Source organism: Pseudoliparis swirei, chromosome 24 (genome assembly GCF_029220125.1).
Source record: "Pseudoliparis swirei isolate HS2019 ecotype Mariana Trench chromosome 24, NWPU_hadal_v1, whole genome shotgun sequence".
Taxonomy (NCBI): domain Eukaryota; kingdom Metazoa; phylum Chordata; class Actinopteri; order Perciformes; family Liparidae; genus Pseudoliparis; species Pseudoliparis swirei.
In genome coordinates, this window is record NC_079411.1 from 4,751,278 (window position 1) to 4,760,548 (window position 9,271).

The window sequence follows — 9,271 nt, forward strand, 5'->3', positions numbered from 1 at the left end:
CTCCCCGAGGAGGGTTGCATTCTGCTGGCCGGGTTGCGTTCGAACAAAGCACTTGTTTACATTTTTTTTTTTACCGAAATGGATACAGTTCTAGCTTCGTCGTCGAGGCCGACCAGTTCTCAGTTTCACGCCTCTCATGTGGCAAGTTTGCGCTGTTAGCGCGGCTCGCGCCGTTAGCTGCGAGCCGCCGGCCTGCCGAGAGCCCTCGAGAGGCGGCAGAGACGCTCCGAATGTCTTCACGAAGCGCCTTCACGCAGGAAGAACATCGATGGCCTCGGACAACAACAGCCGGAGCGGCTCATTCGTCGTGGAGATGGAGCTGCTGACACGCAAGCTCCATGAAAAGCTCATTAAAACAAAGCCGGAGTCGGGACGGGGATGGAGTCGTCCTAAAGCGTTGCCCGGCAACAGCTCCACCTCCATGACAAGTGTGTTTTGATGAAGACGACGGTTTAACGCTCTTAAACCTTCGGTGTGGGTTATTCTTTAAATTGCACTTTTTAAGGTGAAGAGTGAATATACACTGCCGTTCAAAAGTTTGGGGTCACTTAGAAATGTCTTTATTTTTCAAAGAAAAGCACTGTTTTTTTCAATAAAGATAACATTAATCAAAAATACCCTCTATACATTGTTAATGTGGTAAATGACTATTCTAGGTGGAACGTCTGGTTTCTAATGAAATATCTCCATAGGTGTATAGAGGCCCATTTCCATCAACTATCACTCCAGTGTTCTAATGGTACATTGTGTTTGCTAATCGCCTTAGAAGACTAATGTCTGATTAGAAAACCCTTGTTCAATTATGTTAGCACAGCTGAAAACAGTTATGCTGGTGATATAAACTATAACTGGCCTTCCTTTGAGCTTGAAGTTTGAAGAACAAAATTAATACTTCAAATATTAATCATTATTTCTAACCTTGTCAATGTCTTGACTATATTTTCTCTTCAATTTTCAATTCATTTGATAAATAAAAGTGTGAGTTTTCATGGAAGACACAAAATTGTCTGGGTGACCCCAAACTTTTGAACGGTAGTGTATATATCTTCTTAAAATGGTGCCACGGTTTGTATTTCTGATGTTTCGCGACAGGAAAATGAAAATATCACAACATAAAATCTGAAACCCTGTGGCTTAATGACAACTAACGTGTTACCAGGACCCATTTTGAACCACTAAAACTTCAAACCTTCTCAAAACTCGTCCCCGACATTTTGTGACTATGATATTTAAACTTTTTAAGGGATCAGATGTACTTCTTCCACCACCGCAGGAACAACTTAACAACCGCGATATGAAGCGCACCACCCACGACCGTCAATGCTGAACATTGCTCCCACTTCTTCCTGAACACCGGAGCGATATAAAGAACGGGAAGATGAAGTATCGGAAATTTAAATGTTGGCCTCGGAAAAGTTTTTTCGCTTCTGGATGACAAATAGAGGAAAGAAACACTCCTGACCACTTAAAGCAACGGGCACATGTTGAAGGAATCAGAGCAGGGGGGAAAATGAGCAAAGCCGGCCCTCATTACCCCCCCCCCCCCTCCTCTGTCTCTCTTTGTCATGGCAAACTTCTTTATTCCTTCCCTTTTCAAAGTTAAAGGCAGTTTGCAGCCTCCGCTTTCATCCTCCTGGAGATCCTACGGAGCAGCTGAAGTGCACATGCTCTGAGGAACTTAAGCCCCCCCCCCCCCTCCCCCCTCTCCGTGATGGCTTTCATTTCTTTCCTCTGCGAGCGCGTCGCTGGGTATGGAGCTGAAGTGTCGGTGTGGGTTCGTGTGCGAGTGTGCATCTGGAGAACGTTGTGGTTGTTTAATGGACGAGGATTGAAGAATCTTTATTTATAGTGCCGTCAGAACCGTGTGTGAGTGTGTGTGTGTGTGTGTGTGATATGTACACCGGTAATATTCAAGGACAGTCAAGCTTTGTTTTTTTCTACAGCCTAATCCGTCTCTCTTTGATTTCTGCTTCTCAAACCTCCTCTCTTCTCCTCTCTTCTCCTCTCTTCTCCTCTCTTCTCTTCTCCTCTCCTCTCTTCTCTTCTCTTCTCCTCTCCTCTCTTCTCCTCTCTCCTCTCCTCTCCTCTCTTCTCCTCTCCTCTCCTCTCCTCTCCTCTCTTCTCTTCTCCTCTCTCCTCTCCTCTCTTCTCCTCTCCTCTCCTCTCCTCTCTCTCCTCTCCTCTCTTCTCCTCTCCTCTCTTCTCCTCTCCTCTCTCTCTTGTCTCTCTCCTCTCCTCTCTCTCTCTTCTCTCCTCTCCTCTCTCTCCTCTCCTCTCTTCTCCTCTCTTCTCTTCTCCTCTCCTCTCTTCTCCTCTCCTCTCTTCTCCTCTCCTCTCCTCTCTTCTCTTCTCCTCTCCTCTCCTCTCCTCTCCTCTCCTCTCTTCTCCTCTCTTCTCCTCTCTTCTCTTCTCCTCTCGCCTCGTCTCGTCTCCTCTCTTCTCCTCTCCTCTCCTCACCTCTCCTCCCTTCTTCCTTTGTTTTCCTCCCCACTCACTTTCTCTCCCCTCTTGTTTCATCTTCACGTCGATATCGTAGGATTCCAAGTCCAAGGTCACCCCAGTTTTCCAAACCGCAAGTTGGAAAACTCGTCATAAAACATAGAAACACAACTTTCACACACACACACACACACACACACACACACACACACACACACACACACACACACACACACACACACACACACACACACAGACTCAAATCAGGAAGCGAACCCCCCTCCTTACGACACATTCTTGAGTTTTACTGTAAAAAGTATTTTTTCATCCCCCGGTTTGATTCATGGAGTTTGAACCGCAGCTTTAATGCTTTGATGTGGTTGTTCTGATGAAGAGGAGGAACGTGTGATTGTGAGCGGGGAGGAGAACAAACGACGAGGATGTTTTATTCCTTTCTTCTTGGCAGAGCGAGGAGAGACCACATCGAGAGGAGACGAGGAGACGAGGATGCAGTGACGGAGGGGGAAGAAAAGATGGTTGCCTCCGGAATTGAGTCTGTGTGTGTGTGTGTGTGTGTGTGTGTGTGTGTGTGTGTAAGTTGTGTTTTTATGTTTTATCACTTTTTCCTCTGTTCTCCATCTTTTACTCCATTTATCACCGGCCAGGCGCCGCGAAGGAACAGTACGACATTTTGAGAAATACACAAATATAGTTTTTTCTTGGAGAGTTAGATCTCATATCTGTCTGTTAAACATGAAGTTACAGCTATATATCTTTTAAAGATAAGAGGCAGGGGGTCATTTACTGGGCAATGTCAGGTCTAAACAAGCGTTTGACCAATTAGATGCTGAATCATTTTGTGTAGATATGTTTTTTGTTCTTATGTTATGTTTAAATATGATAATGCGACATTATCAAATGCCAACTTTTGGCAAATTTACGATTTATCTCCAAAAAGTTTTTGCCTGCAGCGTCTCGCTTTTTATTTTGATTGTTGAGTATTCTTTGTATAGCTACGCACCATCACGTTCATCCGGAGGAGATCAGTCATGTTTTATTAATGATGGACAAACCTGCCCAGACTGTGTGTGTGCGTGTGTGTGTGTGTGTGTGTGTGTGTGTGTGTGTGTGTGTGTGTGTGTGTGTGTGTGTGTGTGTGAGATAACAAGATGACCATTTAACAATCTCAACTGCAGGAAAATGAGACCAATTTGGTTGGAGCACTTTTCTTTTCCTCTTCTTCGCTTTCTCTATCTATATCCATCCTGCTCTCTTTTTCTCGGTTCTCTCCATCCACTCACTTTTGTTCGGCACCTCCGTCATGTCTCTGATTCTCAGCCCCGGCAGGTGGAGTGGTGGCGTGTGACGTGAGTTAGGAAAGATGTGGAATGTGGTCTGAATTTTGAAGTTGATGCCGTGCGATGGAAAAAAAACGTAGCAGCTAAGTTTGTGTGTGTGTATGTATGTGTATGTGTGTGTGTGTGTGTGTGTGTGTGTGCAGCTACAACAAGAGGTCTTGTCATCCTAACCAGGATTGTACAGTCATGTGCTTCTCATTAAAATACTTTCCTCAGTTTTGGATAAAAGGACTGATACTGCACAGCCAGTATGCTTAAAAAAAACTAGTACTGTGTGTGTGTGTGTCTGTGTGTGTGTGTGTGTGTGTGTGTGTGTGTGGTCTTTGTATTGTATTTCTGTAACTGTTGGTTCAAATCCTAATGAGGAATCTGACTGTTTGAAGCTCAGCAGGAATAGAGCGCCGTGTCAATAATAATCACGCCTCACACGGTGTTCGATGGCAGCTGGAGCTGCTGATGATGAAGATGAAGAAGAAGATGATGATGATGATGATTACAAAACGCTCAGGGCCACACAAGTTTCCATGCTAAAAGGAAGCAAGGCGGTCACAATCATATGATTCATCCAAAAACAGGAATAAATCGTCACGGATGACCTCGCAGCTACTTACGCAAAGCTGATTAACTCGGACCATGTGAGTCCATTAAATTATACTGCAACTGCAAATACCAGCTAGTGTGTGTGTGTGTGTGTTTTTTTTCTGTGTGTGACTGCATGTGTGTGTGTGTGTGTCAAAGGCGCCTCGGGAGCAGTTGGAGACAGTGAATGAAGCTCAGAATCCCCAATCACAAGATTCCACAGCAGTTAGTTCAATGAGTTTGCTGTGTGTATTGTGTGTGCGTGTGTGTGTGCGTGTCTGCTTGAGAGGGAGACAGGCATGCGTGACTTCTTTTTAACGCTAATTTATACAAAAGTAGGAGATGTGCCGATAGACCGAGATGGAGAGACACGGGAGGAAATTTCTTCATTTTCAGATATTAATTTCTAAATTATATTTCTGTTTCAAGACAGGTTTCTGGAGTTTATCCATATTTGCATATGAACATCCAGCCCGTTGTTCATATTAGTTCATGCGATGTCTGGTTTATGTACGTAAGGAAGCGCAGCGATACTTAGCGATGCTACAAATGTACTTCTTTGAACCTAAACCACAATGCCTACAGTTATGTCATGTGAAAATTAAGTTTATTTTGAAAATGCATGTAACAAGCAGACAAACTAACCTAAAAGATGTATGGAGAGCATCATAGTATGAAGAGTCGGGCCCCTGACGAAGCGGCTGTATTTAAACCTGCAGTTATCAATATTGGCCACATGGTGGCAGCAGAAACAAGCTGTGAACACCAACACCAACATATTCTTTCTTTAGAAAGTTTATTGTATTTTAATCCCATACGGGTCCAGATTATAGCTTTATTTTTGAGATAAATATCTGACTCTTTAGCGACTAAATGTTAGTCTTAGTGGCTAACGTTGACTGTCCGCCAATTGGTGCTTTATAGGTAGCATCCAGTGGTGTTTAAATTTTTTTTTAATGCTGGAAACAGCTGCCGGATGAGGCCGAAAACGTCGCTATAAAAGCGGTGAGAGTGAAAGTTGATTTATTTTCAGATTTGAGTGATAATTAAACATCCTCACTACGAGTGAAACCTCTCACATTATCACATTGTTTTCGTATTGTTTTGGTTGCTTACATTTGCGTATGTTCATAATTTTTCCCTTATGGTCGTTGCCAGTGCTCATCTCCACCCAGAGGATATTTATATTCTCTCACGTCATTGAGATAAAACCCAAAATCGGGTGGTGTAATACATGCTGCATTTTTTAAATCTCTTATCAAGCCAAATATGATACGTATAATGTTGTTATCCTGACACTCTAATCTTATTATCTATGTTATTAAGTACAGGGAGAGGGATTCCTCCTCAGTGGCTCTTAAATTAAGTTTTTCTTATGTGTCCAATGCGGTCCAGATTATAAAAGACCCTCAAGGCAAATTTGTGATATTAGGCTATATTACTGATGTTACTAATATTACTTGAGAGGTTTCTATAGTACACATAGTAAAGTGTTGGGTGAGAAATGGACAAGAGGAGTATAACACCAGAGAGACGCCAACAGGATTCTGTTTTTGACTCATCACCTTTTTTTATTTTCCTGCCTGTCCCACGACCTACGATCTCTACGTCATCGCTCACATCCAAGGCAGCGACATGATGATAACGCCCAGTGTGTGTGTGTGTGTGTGTGTGTGTGTTGGAGTCTATAACTGTGAGGCCGAGAGACCCAAATTAGAAGACTAACAACGAAGGGAAATAGGGAGAGAATGAACTGTTGTTTCTTTTGGGTTCGAGCCAAAAAACATCTAATCAGCCTGGATTAATATCGCCCCACACCCACACCCACACACACACACACACACACACACACACACACACATACACGGACACAGAAAGGGGAAAGTGTGATGGGAAAATAACAAACGAATGACAAGAGAACAGACCGTGATGCTGAGAGGGTCATGGACACACAGACAGATTTATATATTAAAAGGAACTAGAGAAGTGTAGAATAGAATCAGGTCAACAGTCAAACTTCATACACAGCACAAATTCACAGTGTGGATTTGGCGACATCTAGTGGTGAGGCTGCAGATTGCAACCAACTCTCCTGTGTGGCGAGCGTGTTGGAGACAGGCGGCAACCACTGGGTCTGAAAAGGGCAGCCAATGCTGAAGTGTTTTAAACATGCAGTTTCTCTCCTGGCCGCCAGGGGGCGACTCCTCTGGATGTGTAGACGTCTATGAGAAAATGACTCGATTTATTACCTCTGGAAACATTGTGAACATGAGTTTATGGTCTCAATCGCTAATTTCAAGTCTTCTTAAATACAGCATGATATTCATTTAGTATATTATGGTTTATTTGGAGCCAAATAGACCATACATAATAATACTACTAATAATAATAATAATAATAATGATAATAATACATTTATTTATATAGCACCTTAAAAAACAAAGTTTACAAAGTGCTCTACAGAGAATCAAGGCAAAACAAATAGAATGGTAAGATACAAATATAAAATAAAAAACAGACAAACTAATTTAGGGGAATAAAAGAACTGCATAAAAGGACGACATCACTTAAAAGCTGTTCTATAAAAAAGGGTTTTAAGAAGTGATTTAAACGATAAAGTGATTTAAACGCCAGGATTCTCAGTGCTCACGTGGTTTTGCACTAATGAAAACATTAATATGAAAAGCATATTCCGTTTCTGCCACTCGATCCCTTAAACGCTCCACGTCTCGGGTTACACACCCTGCACGCTGCGACAGAGTCACATGGATGTTCTGTAGTGAAGGAATATGATATCTACTCTGATTCAAACATAACAAACGCAAGACTGCACATTAGTTTTATTAGCTGCTCCCTTTTCATCGAATGTGTGTACGAACTCAAAAAGATATCGGCATGTTTGGATACTTGGAGGATTAGAAATAAAGCCGGTCGGCGGGGTTTAAGAGGTTCGACTTGTTTTCGGTGCTTAAATCTTTGAGTTGCGTCTCTTACAACCATTAAACATCCAGTGGCTGATTGGTTCCCCCTCCCCCGGTGATTCACCCTTAACCCTTGCTTTCCAGGCCCGTGAAATCCACACCGTCTGCCACGGCTTCCTTCGACACACACACACACACACACACACACACACACACACACACACACACACACACACACTCACACATTCAACAACTTCAGCTCCATCCTCAGGCTCTGTGAAATCCAGCCATCCAGCTCCTAAGCCATGACAAATGCAGCAGGGCCTCCGGTGTGTGTGTGTGTGTGTGTGTGTGGAGCCTCGGCGCGGTCACGGTGTCGCCGCCATCGTCTCCGAGAGGGGAAAGTGAATCCGCGTCGACGCGACCGGAGAATTGAAACAGGCAGAGGCTCTCCACTCGACCTCTGTGGAGACGGCTGTGAAGGTGCCGCTTTGAAACCAAATCGGTTTTAAGGCCATTTTCTGTGAGTTTTAGGAGGACGGAGGAGGAGGAGGAGGATGGGAGGAGGAGGAAGAGATATTTAGTTTGCCTCCGCAGAGTGATAAATCTACAGCTGTCATTCAATCTTAAACATACATATCTGGTGATCTGGTCTGTCTGCGCCCCCCTCCCCTCCCCCCCTCTGAGTGGGTGTGAGAACTGGATTTTACATGCTAAAAGAGACGTCTGCACACATGAACACATGACACTTACGGCATGGTGATCTCCCTGTGAGCTTGTGTGTGTGTGTGTGTGTGTGTGTGTTGCAGATGTGGCAGCATGGGGACATGTATTCTTATTCATCGAAATGTCATGCATATTTGAACATACGATAGAAATCTACCTGCACACACATCAGCGGCTCAATATATGAAGGAGACACGCAAACTATGATTCAATTCTCCTGACGCCTTGAAGAGAAGCCTCAAAAGTATTAAATCACTTCTTTATTAAAATGTGCTGAGATCCGTCCAGTCAATAACGAATCATAATTTACTAACATTGTGATTAAATGAGCTCCAGAGTGAGTTCAAATATGTGGTAAAGTACTTTTTTATGCAAAGAATGTCCCGCGTAAGAACTCATATAATTCTCTTTTATAATTTAGATAATATAAGATAAGATATTCCTTTATTAGTCCCACAGTGGGGACATTTCAGGATCACAGCAGCGGTGCACATTAGAATATTAATAAAAATAGAAGATCAAAACAAAACACAAAACACAATAACAATACAAAACTCAATACTAAATACTAAATATACAGAGGAAAACAAAATACAGCATATACACAATGACCAAAGTGATTTCCAGAAGGTTAAAATGTCCAGGAAAATAAATACATTTGGTAAATGTACTGGATCCAGCTGGAGATATTTAAAAGAATCCGATAACAAGTCATCAACGACATAGGAGCTTAAAAACTTAACAAAGAAAGACTTACAGCTGCAAAACAGGATTCAGAGCATTAATATAGCAGCAAACAAATATTTCTTATGTGTGAAGATATCGTGTGAGAGAAGTCGCTCTCCCTCTGTGTGTGTTTACTCCTCATCATAGAGCTCCATTGTTGTTACATATAAATGAAACTCTCTTACATTGGGTGTAAAAAGTCCACAACAAATGCAAAATTCCCTCCAGTTTGATTCAATATTGTTTATATAGACCTTTAAAAAAAAAAGTGATACTGCATATCTGTGCGCCGAGTCTTTGGCGTCTTCAGGTTGAATGGACTCGCTCCGCATGGATGGCGAAGTATCGAGAAACCGACGGACTGTTTCTCTTTGATCTCGTCGTGGGATTTGATGACGTGAACAAATACGGCGGCGCGTGAATATCAGTCGGGATGAAAGGAGCCGACACCTTCTGGGTTTGTGTGAATGTGGACCCGACCGGCTCTTATCTCGTCCAACAGGCCCGCGGCCGAGGTGTGCG